Source organism: Peromyscus maniculatus, chromosome 9, assembly GCF_049852395.1.
Source record: "Peromyscus maniculatus bairdii isolate BWxNUB_F1_BW_parent chromosome 9, HU_Pman_BW_mat_3.1, whole genome shotgun sequence".
Classification (NCBI taxonomy): domain Eukaryota; kingdom Metazoa; phylum Chordata; class Mammalia; order Rodentia; family Cricetidae; genus Peromyscus; species Peromyscus maniculatus.
Genome location: NC_134860.1, coordinates 41,104,913 through 41,119,991, shown reverse-complemented (window position 1 = coordinate 41,119,991; position 15,079 = coordinate 41,104,913). Strand labels below are relative to the sequence as shown.

Here is a 15,079-nt window from a genome sequence, read left to right as displayed (position 1 = left end):
TCCTCTTTTGCTCCAGTCTGGTGCCCTAGGAAAATATTCCTTCACCATCCTTTTGGTCTGTTCCTCTCCTCCTGCAGGCCTGAGCCCACCTACCCCTCCTCAGGCGGCCCAGCACACCTGAGGGAATGTCAGCAGCTGTGCCAGGTTCCTGCCCTCGTCACAGCTTCAGATCGCGCACACTGGCTGTCCCTGTGGGGGTCAAAAATTCTAAATGGGCTCCCCTGGGCTGGCCTCCTGCTTTAAAGGATACTGTGACTTCATCCAGCCACCCACCAAGTCCATTGTTCCTGAGGGAGCCTGGTTATATCCAGTCCTATGTGCTGTCCAGCTCCCCTGACCTTGGGAAGTCAAGGTCTGTGGTCACAGGCTGCTGGACCCATGGCCATCTTTGGGGACCACTGTCAGCCTGCTTCCTCACTGATGGTCTAAATCTTAGAGAGGAGTGGTTCCTGCTTCATCTTATGTTACCCTACTGATTTTTGGAGACAGCATGTTGGTCTCTGGATTCTGCCTCCCTCTGGGCACTGGTCTGTGACTGAGAGCCGTCCCCAGGAGCTCAGGCGCAGATAGCAAAAGAGCAGATTTATTGAGGCAGCAATGGTTGGGGGGAGTAGAGACCCTAGGGCAGGGCACAAGCCTCCTGAATCCTGTAACCTACAAATCCCACTCTACCCCACAAATCCACCCATCCTCCGAGACTACAGCTGCTCCCTGAGACACAGACTCCAAGAGCACCAAGTGGACCAAGAGCTCCCATTGGAATAAGTGCTCTGATTGGACCAAGAGCTCAAATTGGACCAAGAGTGCCAACTGGACCAAGAGTGGCTCCCTGAGACACAGACACCTTTACACTGATTGGAGAAAGAGATGGGTAGATGCCGGTGCAAGAATACATTCAACAACATAAAGAGCAGTATGGCACCACCAGAAACTAGTAGTTCTAAATCAGCAATACCTGAACATCCCAACATTGAAGAAGCTAAATAAAATGGCCTGAAAATGACTTTAAGAAGATGATAGAGGCCTTGAAAGAGGAAATGAAAAATTCCCTAAAAGAAATCAAAGAAAAGACAAAAAAATTGAAGAAATCAATATCCCTTTTTTTTAAAAAAGCCAAGAAAAACAAGAAAAAGGAATCAAACATGTGAAGAAAACAGTTCAAGACTTAAAAACTGAAATAGAGGCAATAAAGTAGACACAAACCAAAGGAAAAACTGGAAATGAAAAATCTGAGTAAACAAACAGGAACTACAAATGAAAACATAACCAACAAGAGATGGAAGAGAGAATTTCTGGCATTGAAGATACATAGAGGAAGTAGATTCGTCAGTCAAAGAAAACATTAAAGCCAACAAAGTCATAACAGAAAATAATCAGGAAATCTGGGACACCATGAAAAACCAATCTAAGAATAACAGCACCCCATGGAAATTTCTCTAAAATTGACCACATACTCAGTCATGAAGTAAATCTCAATATATACAAAAAATTGGAATAACTTCCTGTATCTTATCAGATCACCATGCCTTAAAATTAGATTTCAACAACAACACAAATTGCAGACAGCCTACAAACTCATGGAAACTGAATAATGCTCATCGTAATCACCACTGGGTCAAGGAGGAAATAAAGAAAAAAATTAAAGACTTCCTAGAATTCAATGAAAAAGAGTTAAACATACCAAAGCTTATAGGACACTATGAAAGCAGTACTAAGAGGAAAATTCATAGCACTAATTGCCTATATAAAGAAGTTGGAGAAATCTCACACTAGTGACTTAGCACACCTGAAAGCTCTAGAACAAAAGAAGCAAACTCACCCAGGAGGAATAGATACCAGGAAATAATCAAATTTGGGGCTGAAGTCAATAAAATAGAAACAAAGAGAACAATACAAAGAATCAATGAAACAAAGAGTTGGTTTTTTGAGAAAAACAAAAAGATAGACAAACCGTTATCCAAACTAACCAAAAATTAGAGAGAGAATATTCAAATTAACAAAATCATGAATGAAAAGAACAAACAATGAGGAAATCCAGAAAATCACTAGATAATACTGCAAAAACCTGTACACCACAAAATTGAAAAATCTAATAGAAATGGACAATTCCATATATTCAAATTAAGTAAAGACCAGATAAATAATTTAAATAGACCTATAACCCATAAGGAAAAAGAAGCAGCTATTAAAATCTCCCAACCCTCTCCCCCCCAAAAAAAGGCCAAGGGCCAGATGGTTTCAGCAAGAATTCTACAAGAATTTCAAAGAAGAGCTAATTCCAATATTCTTCAAATTGTTCCACACAAGAGAAACAGAAGGAACATTGCCAAACTTTTTTAATGAGGCTACAGTCACCCTGATAACACAAACCACACAAAGATGCAACAAAGAAAGAGAATTATACACCAATCTCCCTCATGAATGTTGATGCAAAAAATACTCAATAAAATACAGGCAAACTGAATCCAAGAACACATCAAAAAAACCATCCATCATGATCAAGTAGACTTCATCCCAGAGATGCAGGGATGGTTCAACATACGAAAATCTGTCAATGTAATCCATCATATCTACAAACTGAAGGGGAAAAAAACACATGATCATCTCATTAGATGTTGAAAAAGCCTTAAACACAATCCAATATCCCTTCATAATAAAGGTCTCGGAGACATCAGGAATACAAGGAATACATAATAAAGGCAATTTACAGCAAGCCAACAGCAAACATCAAATTAAATGGAGAGAAACACAAAGCAATTCCACTAAAATCAAATTAAGCCAAAGCTGTCCCCTCTCTCCATATCTGTTCAAGATAGTACTCAAAGTTATAGCCAGAGCAATAAGACAACAAAAGGAGATCAAGGGAATACAGATTGGAAAGGAAGAAGTCAAACGTTTGCTATTTGCAGATAAAATGACAGTAAATATAAGGTAGCCAGAAGGGGGAGCTTGTTTAGAACTAAAGAACTGTGCTTTTCTGAGACCCTGGCAATATCTCTTTCAACTCTGCTTGAAAGTGACCCCAAAAATTCTACCAGGAAACTCCTACAACTGATAAGCATCTTCAGCAATGTGGCAGAATACAGATTAACTCAAAAAAATCAGTACCCCTCCTATATACAAATGATAAATGGGCTGAGAAAGAGGTCAGAGATACATCACCCTTTTACATTAGCCACAAATGATATAAATTTCCTTGGGGTAACTCTAACTAAACAAGTGAAGGACCTGTATGATAAGAACTTTAAGTCTCTGAAGAAAGAAATTGACAAAGATATCAGAAAATGGAAAGATCTCCCATGCTCATGGATAAGTAGGATTAACATAGTAAAAATGGCAATCTTACCAAAAGCAATCTACATATTCAATGCAATCCCCATCAAAATCCCAACACAATTCTTCACAGACCTGGAAAGAACAATACTCAACTTCATATGGAAAAACAAAAAATCCAGGATAGCTAAAAGAATCCTGTACAATAAGGCAACCTCTGGAGGTATCACCATCCCTGACTTCAAGCTCTACTATAGAGAGCTACAGTAATAAAAACATCTTAGGATTGGCATAAAAAACTGACATGTGGACCAATGGAGTCGAACTGAAGACCCTGACATTAAGCCACACACCTATAAGCACCTGATTTTTGACAAAGAAGCCAAAACTGTACAATGAGACAAAGAAAGCTTCTTCAAAAAAATGGTGCTGGCATAATTGGGTGTCAACATGTAGAAGATTGCAAATATATCCATATCTGTCACCATGCACAAAACTCAAGTCTAAGTGGATCAAAGAACTCAACATAAATCCAGCTAAACTGAACCTGATAGAAGAGAAAGTAGAAAGTAACCTTGAATGCATTGGCACAGGAGACCAGTTCCTAAATAGAACACTGGTAGCACAGACACTGAGAGCAACCATTAATAAATGGGACCTCCTAAACTGAGAAGCTTCTGCAAGGCAAAAGACACAGCAAATAAGACAAAACAACAGCCTACAGAATGGGAAAAGATTTTCACCAACCCCACATCTGATAGAGGGCTGGTCTTCAAAATATATAAAGAATTCAAGAAACTAAACATCAAAATACTGAACAATCCAATTAAAAAATGGGCTACAGAGCTAAACAGAGAAATCTCAACAGAAGAATCTGAAATGGCTGAACATTTAAGGAATTGCTCAACATCCTTAGTCATCAAGGAAATGTAAATCAAAACGACTCTGAGATACCATCTTATGCCTGTCAGAATGGTTAAGATCAAAAACAATGAAGAAAGCTTATGCTGGAGAAGATGTGTTGCAAGGGAAACACTCCTCCACTGTTGGTGGGAGTGCAAACTTATACAGCAACTTTTGAAACCAGGATGGTGGTTTCTTAGAAAATTGGGAATCAATCTTCCTCAACATCCAGCTATAGCACTCTTGGGAATATAACCAAGGAATGCTAAATCATACCACAAAGACACATGCTCAACTATGTTCATAGCAGCATTATTCACAATAACCAGAACCTGGAAAAAACCTAGATGCCCCTCAAAATGGATAAAGAAAATGTGGTACATATACACAATGGAGTACTACTCAGCAGAGAAAAACAATGACATCATGAAATTTGCAGGCAAATGGATGGAACTAGAAAATATCATCCTGAGTGAGGTAACCCAGACTCAGAAGGACAAACATGGTATGTACTCACTCATCAATGGGTACTAGATGTAAAGCAAAGAATGACCAGGCAACAACCCACAGCTCCAGAGAAGCTAGGTAACAAGGAGGACCCTAAGAGAAATGCATTGATTGCCCTGGGAAGGGGAAATAGATGAGATCTCCATGAGTAAACTGGGGAAGAGGGGGGCATTGGAAGGTAGTGGATGGGGAATAAGAGCATAAGGGAATGGGGTGGTTGATCTGGAACAGGGATGGAGTGGGAGAGCAATGAAAGAGATACCATAATAGAGAGAGAGACATCATATAGATAGAGAGAAACCAGGTACAAGGGATGTTCCCAGGAATCCACAAAGATGACCCCAACTTAGACTGCTAGCAATAGTGGAGAGGGTGCCTGAACTAGCCTACCCCAGTAATCAGATTGGTGAATACCTTAACTCTCATTATAAAGCCTTCATCCAGTAACTGATGGAAGCAGACACAAAGATCCACAGCAAAGCACCATGCTGAATTCTAGGATTCCAGTGGAAGAGAGATAAGAGGGAGTTTATGAGCAAGTTTATGAAGATCATGCTGGGGAAACCTACAGAGACAACCAAACCAAACTAGTGGGAACTCATGAATGTGGACCAATAGCTGTGGAGCCTCCGTGGGACTGGACTAGGCCTGTGCATAAGCCAGACAGTTGTGTAGCTTGATCTACTTAAGGGGGCCCCTGGCAGTAGGATCAGGACCCATCCCTGGTGCATGAGCTGGCTTTTTGGAGCCCACTACCTATGGTATAGCCTTGATACAGGGGGAGTCACTACCTGGTACAGTCTTGATGCAGGGAGGGGGGGACTTGGACCTGCCACTTCTAAATGTACCAGGCTCTGCTGACTCCCCACAGGAGGAGGGAATGGGGAGTGGGTTGGGGGCTAGAAGTCTGGAGGGGTGGGAGGAGAGATATTGGCATATAAAATGAATAAATATTGGTATATTAAAAATTCCTTAATAAAAAAATAGATTTTTAAAATTCATATTAACACAAAGAGCTAGTTGGACAAGCCTAAGCAAGAGGCCAAGCTTTCGTAATTAATGAGAAATCTCCCTGTCATTGTTTAGGGACTAGCAATCCAAAGATAGTCCCACAGGGAAGCTTGCTACAGGAGGCTGTGCCAGGGAAGCTGCACCTGCCACACAGCATCAACAGGAAAAAGCTGATTGTAGCCTGCCAGCAGGAGATCCTTCAGTTTCACTGGCAGGCAGCCAGGACCGTTGTCAACCAAGTGGTGCCTTTAGCACATGTCCAATACTGCTGGACTCCATCTACACCAAGCCTCTGGAAAGCTAAGGTGATGAAAACAAATTGGTGAGAGAGCACTTCAATGTTGCTACTTTGCTTCCTGGTGGACAATAAGCATATCACATGAAGATGTGCATGCAGATGCTGCAGCCATTCCAAACGTGGAGTGGCAGACCAGAAGCTGGACCCTGCATGCTACAAGGTCCTGTGTGTGAATAGTACACCATTATTCTTCAAGCAATGATTGGTATCAGTGACAACTTTTTGCTATAGTCAAAATGACAGCCATAGGAAGGCCCCAGAACACAAACAAGAGACACAAGAGTTGGTAAGCTAATGAGTCCCAGAAGAGGAAAAAAGAAAAAGAGCTTGCCAATCAGGAGGGAGCCTAAAGACTACACATAGCCAGAGCCCTGCCAGCCCTGGGACACAGAGTCCAAAGCAGAAGACACTGCAGCTCAGGGTTCTGAAGGCTCTCATTCCAAGTCACATGGCCCCACTGCTTTAGGTTTATAAGCCACATAGCAAGGAAAGTCAGGAAGGGCCAGGGTCTTACACTCCTCTTTATAACCTAACTTCTCCCACGACCCCACATCCTAATGGTTCCATTGCTTTCCCCTTAGCCCCTTAGAGCCCTCCCCACAAGGACCAAGCCTTTAAGACATGGGCCTTAGAGGGACATTCAAGATCCAGACCATTGCACCTGAGTAATAGGTCTTCCCCATCTACTTCCTGACCAGTGGTCAAAACATTCCCCATCTGCCCTCAGGCCATAAGTGTTCATCATGAAGGTGACAGTTATGGAACCCTCTCTCAGACCACACACACACACACACACACACACACACACACACACACACACACACACGGTTGGTCAGCACTCTGACTAAACCCCTGATGCTGCCTTTGCTGTTGAACTATTTCTGCTATTTCTGACTTGCTAGACTTGACACCTCAAGTGTCACCTTTCAACTTAAAGTTTCCTCTCAATCATGACAAAATACATGGACTGGGAAAGAAAGGTTACACTGGGTGGAAAGAGGGGGTGGCTCCCATCTGGATCAGAAGGGGCAGAGTCTCCTGCAAGCTCTGCACTGTCATTTTCTTGTCACTGGAACCCAAGGAGCATAAATGGTCAGACATGTGACATTGGGGAGCAGCTTTTAAACATTTATCTTCAGGACTCAGCTACCAGGGATGATTTCCCACTTCATTATCTGTTAACTGGTGGGTAAAAGAAAATCTCCTGGGCACCCTTTGAGTGTCTGTCTGTCCTAGATCTCATACTGTGATCCATCACACAGTTTTATCCATTCTAATTAATGTCTAGTCCAGAACTCATGTACTGAAAATTAACATCATTGATTATATCATTGATTACCATCCAGGAATATGGTCAACAGGCATAATTTTTTTTAACAATGTTACTGATCAATTGCCTAATTTATGTGCAGATCTCATATCCCTTGGTGATGGCTCTCTGCTGGAGATTCAGCATTAACTGGGATCACTTTGCAAGAACAGTGAGAAATGCCTGTGTACTCTGTGGCTCCAGAAGACAGGGCATCTCCAGAGAAAGGGGGAACACTTTAACAAGTACAGTGCTTGGGACAGACAGAACTCAGCTTAGAACAGACAGAACTTAGCATGCCTGCTTCAGCCAGGCAAAGCAAAGAGGTCAGTTCAGGGAAGTGACAAACAGAGGTGAGCTCCTCACACTGTGTCCCCTCAAGTACTGACTTCCTGCAACCCTTTAGGGGGATCTTTGGTGGGTGGAGTCAAGGGTATAATGAAAGGAAACAAGGTACTTGTCCCTAGTTACATCCACCAGAGATAAGTAAGATCCCAGAGGCTCTGTCCTAGTCAGATGGAATCTATTGTCGTTAGGAAGGAAAGTGGAACCAGTGTATGTAGTCTGATGCTCAACCCAGCCCACCTCCAATTTTGACCTCTACCTGGTCCCTTGCTCCCCTCCACATCATGACTCTTTCAGAGAAACAGGCTACAGATGTACCTTGGGACATGATAGGGTTTACTTAGTACCCTGTCCAGGGACATTTGCATTCCAGAATATGACCCTGAAGAAAGCTGGTAACCTCTGCTGATGGAAGGACTCTTCTCTCTGTTATTGGGATCTGGAGCCCTGCAGTTCCTTGGGACAATAGCTTGCTTGTTACTCCATTGACAGTGACAGAGGATGTGGCATGATATGGAATCACACCACTTAGGAAGCATGGACCAGCTGCTCAGTCATTGCTTCACTCCTTGACAAATGCTGTCTGCACCCCACATACACACCTCAGCACTGTGGGGCCCTGCCATCCCACCTGTCTTAAGCTCCTCTCAAAAGAACTTTTCTTCCATGTTGATGAAGAGGGAAAATTGAAATCCCAATGAGATAGCACCAATAAATGTCATCATACACACACTAAATGCCAAAACAGTTCAATAATCACAATTAGTAACAATTTCCCTAAGTGACTTCAGTTCCCTGTCTGTTATCTACCTGTTAAGGGAAATGACACTGGCACCTTAAATTCATGAGCTTGTGATTGTATATAATGCACAAGGGTGGACACATGAATGCTGTTCAATGCACAGACACTCTGCAGATATGAACGTCCCTCCAAAGCCATAACAAGGTCACTGGGCAGAAAATCCTTTTATGGAAAAAGAGGAAAGAATACCTTCAAAAATAAAAAATAATAAACATAAAGTCCGAGTGACAAGTCAAAACCCCTTGCATTCATCAGAGCAGCCCTGTATTGGACACACTAAAATCTGCCTGTGCATCCTGTCCTCTGGGATGGCCGGCCTCCTGCCCTTCCACCCTCTTGAGCAGCCACCAATCCAGGAATGTCATCTGCAACCACATCTCATCTTTCTCTCTCCCTTTAACCTCTGTCTCATGGAAGTCTCCTGGCTCTGTTGAGATATTAAATCAAAATCCATCTACAGTGTTTACAGAGAAATAACTCTGATCCTGAATGTCCCCAACTCCTTCTTATAAGAACCAGCTGTGATCCCCAGAAGTAGTGGGTAATCCTGACTTTTAACAGGCATGGAGGGAAATCACTCCCTGACTCAGGAAGGTGCCAGCCCTGATTCATTTCTGATCCTATACTGACATGTAGTAGGAAACTAAAGTATCATTCTGAAGACCCCCTGCAGCTTTGATGATCAGTTCTCCATCCTGGCCACTTCCATGTCCAAGATCTGCAGGGAAAGATTTCAGAGTTGGAAGAAAATGAGTATTGCTAGGCCTGGTGATGCAAACTTGCTATCCCACCTACTTGAGGGGCTGAGGCAGGGAGATCACAACTTCAAGGCTAGCCTGGGCACCCTACCCTGGGCTTAAAATAAAATGCAAAAAGGAGGGTAGTGATTGGGCTCGGTGGCAGAACACTTGCCTAGTACACATCCGGTGGTAAGGTCATCTCACATGTAATTGTTTATTAGACAACTAAGCAGGAAGTGTGTCTGTGACCTTGGGGTGGATTGATGTTCAGTAATTATCCGTGTGCTTACTTTATACATGAGGCTGCCAGTGAGAACCATGATCATGGTCTTTGTAGCTATTATTGCGATCATTTGGTCACCTATTAAGTCCATCCTTTCCTCTAAACTGTTTGATGTGTCTGTCATAGTATCTTATGGGTCTTTTCTTCCAGTGCAGGCACCTAGGACTTCTACAGCTCTGTCCTCTCCTTGTCTAGCCTGAAGTTTCCTGATTCTGATAGCACCATCCTCTCCTGGTCTAGCCTGCAGGTTCCTGATTCTGATAGCATCATCCTCTCCTGGTCTAGCCTGAAGATTCCTGCTTCTGATAGAAATATCTACTCTTGGTCTAACCTGCAGTTTGATGCACCTGTATATCTTTCTTGTACATTGCTTTTGCATATATTCTTCTATACTGTTTTTTATAGTTTAAGCTACATGTTGCACATTAAAGAACAGAAGAGACATTAGAAGCTAAAGGTATTTCTGCCTTTCACAAAGCATGGGCCTTTTAAACTGTTGCAAACAGCTGTGCTGAGGGGCTCTCTTCTTCACAGAACTAGGCTAACCTTGTCCAGGTCTGCTGTAACCCGAAGGGGAGGTAGGTCTCCTCCTTCCAGCTAGGTGTTAGGACACAAGCAACACAGCCAAACTTCAGTTTTTGCTTGCACTCCTTTCTCTCTCTCACTTCCCAGTATTAGGAACCACCATGGAGGCATGCACAGGGGAAAATGAGGTCTGCAGCCAGCATCTACTTCTCTGAGACTGAACATGTCAGAAAGGAGAGTACAAGTAGGAACTGAGTGCATGCCCTTGCAGCCTATAGTGAGAGTCCTTGAAACTCCTCCAGTATCTCAGGAAAAACTCCCAAATCCAAAGAGCCTCAAATTCATATGAGACCCTCGTATAAGCCAAACCAAGTTGTACTCGATGGAATAGGCTCACAGCAACTTAATCTGAAAACCTGGTATATTGGTTCACACCTTTAATCCCAACACTCAGGAGGTAGAGACAGGTGGATCTCTTGAGTTCAAGACCAGCCTGGTCTACACATAGTGAGTTCCAGGACAGCCAGGGCTACATAGTGAGACACTGCCTTGGAAAAGAAAATCAAGGAAGCTCTATTGTACACACCATGGAGTCAAGATAGCCTAAAAAGTGACTTTCACAGGTTGAGAGACTATGGAATTGCATTTTTTCAAATGTTTCAAACTGATGTTGGGCTATACATGGTATGTGTCATAGCTATACTGTTGATATTAAATTTAAACCAAATTTTAAAATATGGTAACATCTGTTGACTAGGGGAATGCATGTGATCAGGCCTGTGATTTCTATTGCCAATGTGTCAGTTTATTCAATGCAGGAAATGATTTGCCCAGCAGAAATGCCCAATGCTGAGATGGGGTAGAGCTCAACAAGTAGATCTGTTGCCTAGAAAGTGGGAAACCTGGGTTCCATGCACAACATTTTGGAGTATCACAAAACAAAGTGAGGGAAGTAAAGTCTAATGGCAGTCTCTTTATTCTCCAGTGGCCTCTGATGATATTATTAAACTAGAAGAACGGAGCCAGCAAAATGAGGCAGTGGGTAAGGGAGCTGGCTGCCAAGCCTGACAACCTAAGTTCAGTATCCTAAACTTACATGATAGAAGGAAAGAAACAACTATTTTAAGTTGTCTTCTGAGCTACACATACATGGCATGGTGAACACACAAACACACATACACACAAACACAATAAATAACCAACCAACCTGAAGAATGCTGGTGCCATTGGGTCCATGTTCTCCTATATCAACACCCGTAGTTCTGCTTGCCAGTCCTCTGTACTGACACCAGAGTTTGGATCAAGTGCAAAACAGGGTCAGGAAGTTCATAATCTGTGCCTTGCATTTTTGAGGGCATGGATAAAGCTGGTATCTTATGTCAAGCAGTGCTGTCCTACAGAGTAGTCCAAGCCAGCCTATGAAGCAAGCACAGGAGAACCCACAATTCAAGAAATGCAATGACCCAGAACCCAAAGTGTCCTGAAAAACCTTCAGATTTCAGATTAATTTACAGCTTTAAGTTTCAGATTAGCATTGTTCAATCAGCAAATCCATGCCAACATTCCCACAGTCCAGAAAACTCCAAAGTATGAGACACTGCTGGTCCCAAACATGGTGGATAAGATGAGAAATCCTCACCTTCTGCTGTTCCCATAGTATTAAATACAGGGCTTTCTAGTGTGAAAGTCCAAAAAGGGCTGTCTCTCTCACATCCATATAACCATTCAAAAGAACCAGAACTGGACCTGGTAGTGATTTCCTATAGTCCTGTCACTGGGCAGGCAGAGGCACAAGTATGCATGTGTATATACATGTTTCATACAACAAATGAAATAAAAGAGTGAAGAAACAGTTTCCAGCTCTCATGATCAATAAGGACTCTTGGTTCTAATTGCACGCTTGGAGGTAATTTCTTTCTAATCACTAATTTTTTAAGCAGTGACTAGAAACTCCAGTAGAAATGTCTCTCCTTAATCCAAAAGTGAAGTGGGCTACAGAAAGTAATTCCCGCTGTCACCAGAAGTCATTAGATAAATGGATCTCATTCACTAATGGAACACATGGTTTGAATCTGCAGTGTCTCCCAGAGGCTCATGTTTTGACCACTTGTTCCCCAGCTGGTGACACTATCTGGGAAGGCGATGGAACCTTCAGGAAGCCCTGCTTCCTGGCAGAAGTAGATAATTAGGCATAGAGTCGCCTTCAAGGTTATAGCCCAGACATAGTTCTGGTCATTCTGCTTGTCCTGGTCAGCCATGACATGAGTAACACTGCCACACACTTCTGCTGTCATGGACTGAGCCACTGCACCATACCTACCCTGGTGTGATAGACTGCAGATCACTGACCCTGCACCAAAGTTAACCTCTCCACCCTTGTTTCTGTATGTATAGTGTCAATTTCAGCAAGAAGTAAACTAAGGGGCTGGCACGATGGTTTTTATGGGTGTGCTGTCTAATTTTGTGTCAACTTGACACAAGTTAAAGTCACCTGAGAGCAGACAAAATGGAGGTTTCGACTGAGAAAATGCCTCCAGAAGTCAGGCTGTAGGCAAAACTACAAGGAACTTTCTTAATTAGGGATTGATGTGGGAGGGCCTAGCCCACTGTGGCTGGTGCTAGCTGGGCTGGTGGTCCCAGTTTCTGTAAGAAAACAGGTTGAACAAGCAATGAGGGGTAAGTCAGTAAGCATCACTCCTTTATGGCCTGTGCATAAGATCCTGCATCCAGATTCCTTCCCAGTTTGGGTTCCTGCCTTGACTTCCCTCAGTGGACTGTGACTGGGGATATATAAGAGAAATAGACCCTTTCCTCCCCAAGTTGCTTTTGGTCATAGTGTTTCATCACAGCAGTTGAAACCCTAACTAAGACAGTGGGTAAATGTGCTGGCTGCCAAGCCTGATGACAGGACTTCAATTTCAGGGACACACAGAGTGCAGCATGAGAACTGACTCCTTCAACTCTCCTTAGACCATCACACATGCTGTGGCACACACATGCCAACACACGCAGACACACATAGTAACTGTAATAGAAAAAAGAAGGCTGGAGAGATGGCACCGTGGTTAAGAGCACTGGCTGTTCTCCAAGAGGTTCAATTCCCTGTACCCACATGGCCACTCATGATTGTCTATAACTCCAGTTCCAGGTACCCGACACACTCATGTAGATATACAAGCAGGGGAAACCAATGCATAGAGAGGAAAAAAAATAATAAAATAAGAAGGAGGAAAAGAAAGTAATCCAATTTATGGCCTGATTTTCAAATATTCATGTGTTTAATAACTGAAGTTATTCTTGAGTTTCTCTATGAAAATGTGCTTCTTCTGTCTTAAGGTCTTAAGACAGCCTGAAGGTCTTAAGACAGCAAGCCAACATAATCTGCACAAATGTAGCAAGATGTTAGCTATAGAAGCATACTGGCACTGACTAGAGTAGGTGTGTGTGAGTGTGATACACACATGCCACAGCATGTGTGGGGAGGTCAAAGGTCAACTCTCTGAAGTCAGTCCATGTCTGTCCTGGTAGAATTTGGTGATGGAATTCAGGTGGTCAGATTTAGCTGGCAAACACCTTTACCTGCTGGCCATCTCACCAATCCTACTTCAAGTTTTCCATAGTAAGTTGTTGTAGGTGGGTGGAGTCACCATTATTTCATTGAACCTCAAATTCTCACAGAATTTTCATAGATTCGCTCATGGGAAAATGCATGAATATCCATGATGCAAAGTTTACCATTCATTGCTACAAAGAGAAAAAAATTGAGATGTCACTTTCATAAAATGAATTTTTTAAATAGCAAAGGTGATTCCTCATCCATTTATAAAACCTTTCAATGTATTTGTATAATTGTTCTCTACAGATTTGGTTTTATTTACCAATATTTCTCTAACCATCGTAAAAATTGTGATTATCTAACCTGTAACAGGACCTATTATATACCTGAATATAAGAACATCTCACCTGAAAAGATTCTTTAAAAATACAGATTCTAGGGGCCGGGGAGATGGCACAGGGGTAAAGAACAATTGCTGCTTTTCCAGAGGTCCCAGAACCCACATTGGGTGGCTCCAAACCACGTGTAACTTGAGATCCACTGGAGTTTTTTTCTGGATTCTGTGGCTACTGGCACATGTGTAGCGCACATGGGCCCACACACATGTATACACACACACAAACACATAAACACTTTTATCTTTTTTCAAAACATAGATACTGGGTACTCATTTACTAGGTAACTCTAAGAGATGCCTAGGAATGAGAAATTTTGAAACCTTTAATTTGTTTGCTTTCTCAAACAGGGTCTCACTGTATCCTAAGAGGACCTTAAACTCTCTGTCCTCCTGTCCCAGCTTTCTGGTGTGCACTCTATCACCCATGTGATAGGTTTGCACTCTATCACACATGTGATAAGTGTGCACTCTATCACCCATGTGATAAATTTAATTTACCAAATAAATCAGCACATACTTCATTTGCTCAGTTTTGCTGTCAAATATTATTCTGAGTACTTTGCTGTCATAAATAATAATGACAAAACTCTACTAGGTATCTCTCTTCATACACATTTTCTGAAGAGGATAAAGTGGGGGCACTCCCTTCTTAAAATGCAAATATTTTAGTAAGCAGGCAACTGTGGTCACTGTTGCTCTGGGGAACCCACCTCCCTACTGTAATCTGAAAATCACAGGGAACACTGGCAGATATTCAAAGCTATGCTTGCTATATAAAAACGATTCATTAAGAGATTCCTAATAACTGGGCTAGAAAGAGGGCTCAGCAGCTAAGAGCACCTACTATTCTTGCTGAGGATCAGGGTTCAACACATATTGAACACATAACGGCTTACAACCATCTCTGTAAATCCAGTTCCAGAGAATCTGGCACCCTCTTCTGGCCTCTGCAGGAACTGGCCACACACAATGCACATACCACATACGTACATACATGCAGTCAAAACACTGTAACATAGAGTCGGGCATGGTAGCACATGCCTTTAATGCCAGTACTCAGGAGGTAGGCAGGATGATCTCTGTGTGTTTGAGACCAGCCTCGTCTACAGAGGGAGTTCCGGGACAGCTAG

General features: G+C 42.6%; 1 protein-coding gene across 13 annotated transcripts in view; it reads right to left on the bottom strand.

The window, feature by feature from the left end:
* The window catches only part of LOC143267330 (disks large homolog 5-like), an 85,532-nt gene that overhangs the window by 49,286 nt on the left and 21,167 nt on the right, over positions 1-15,079 (bottom strand). For 12 of the 13 annotated variants that reach the window (XR_013042330.1, XM_076544754.1, XM_076544767.1 and 9 more), the window contains exons 2-3: positions 13,576-13,740; positions 11,204-11,412 (exon numbers count right to left, since the gene is read on the bottom strand). The gene's annotated coding sequence lies outside the window, so the exon portion shown is untranslated. The remainder of the gene's footprint in view (positions 1-11,203; positions 11,413-13,575; positions 13,741-15,079) is intronic. The other variant, XM_076544757.1, reaches the window with a different exon arrangement.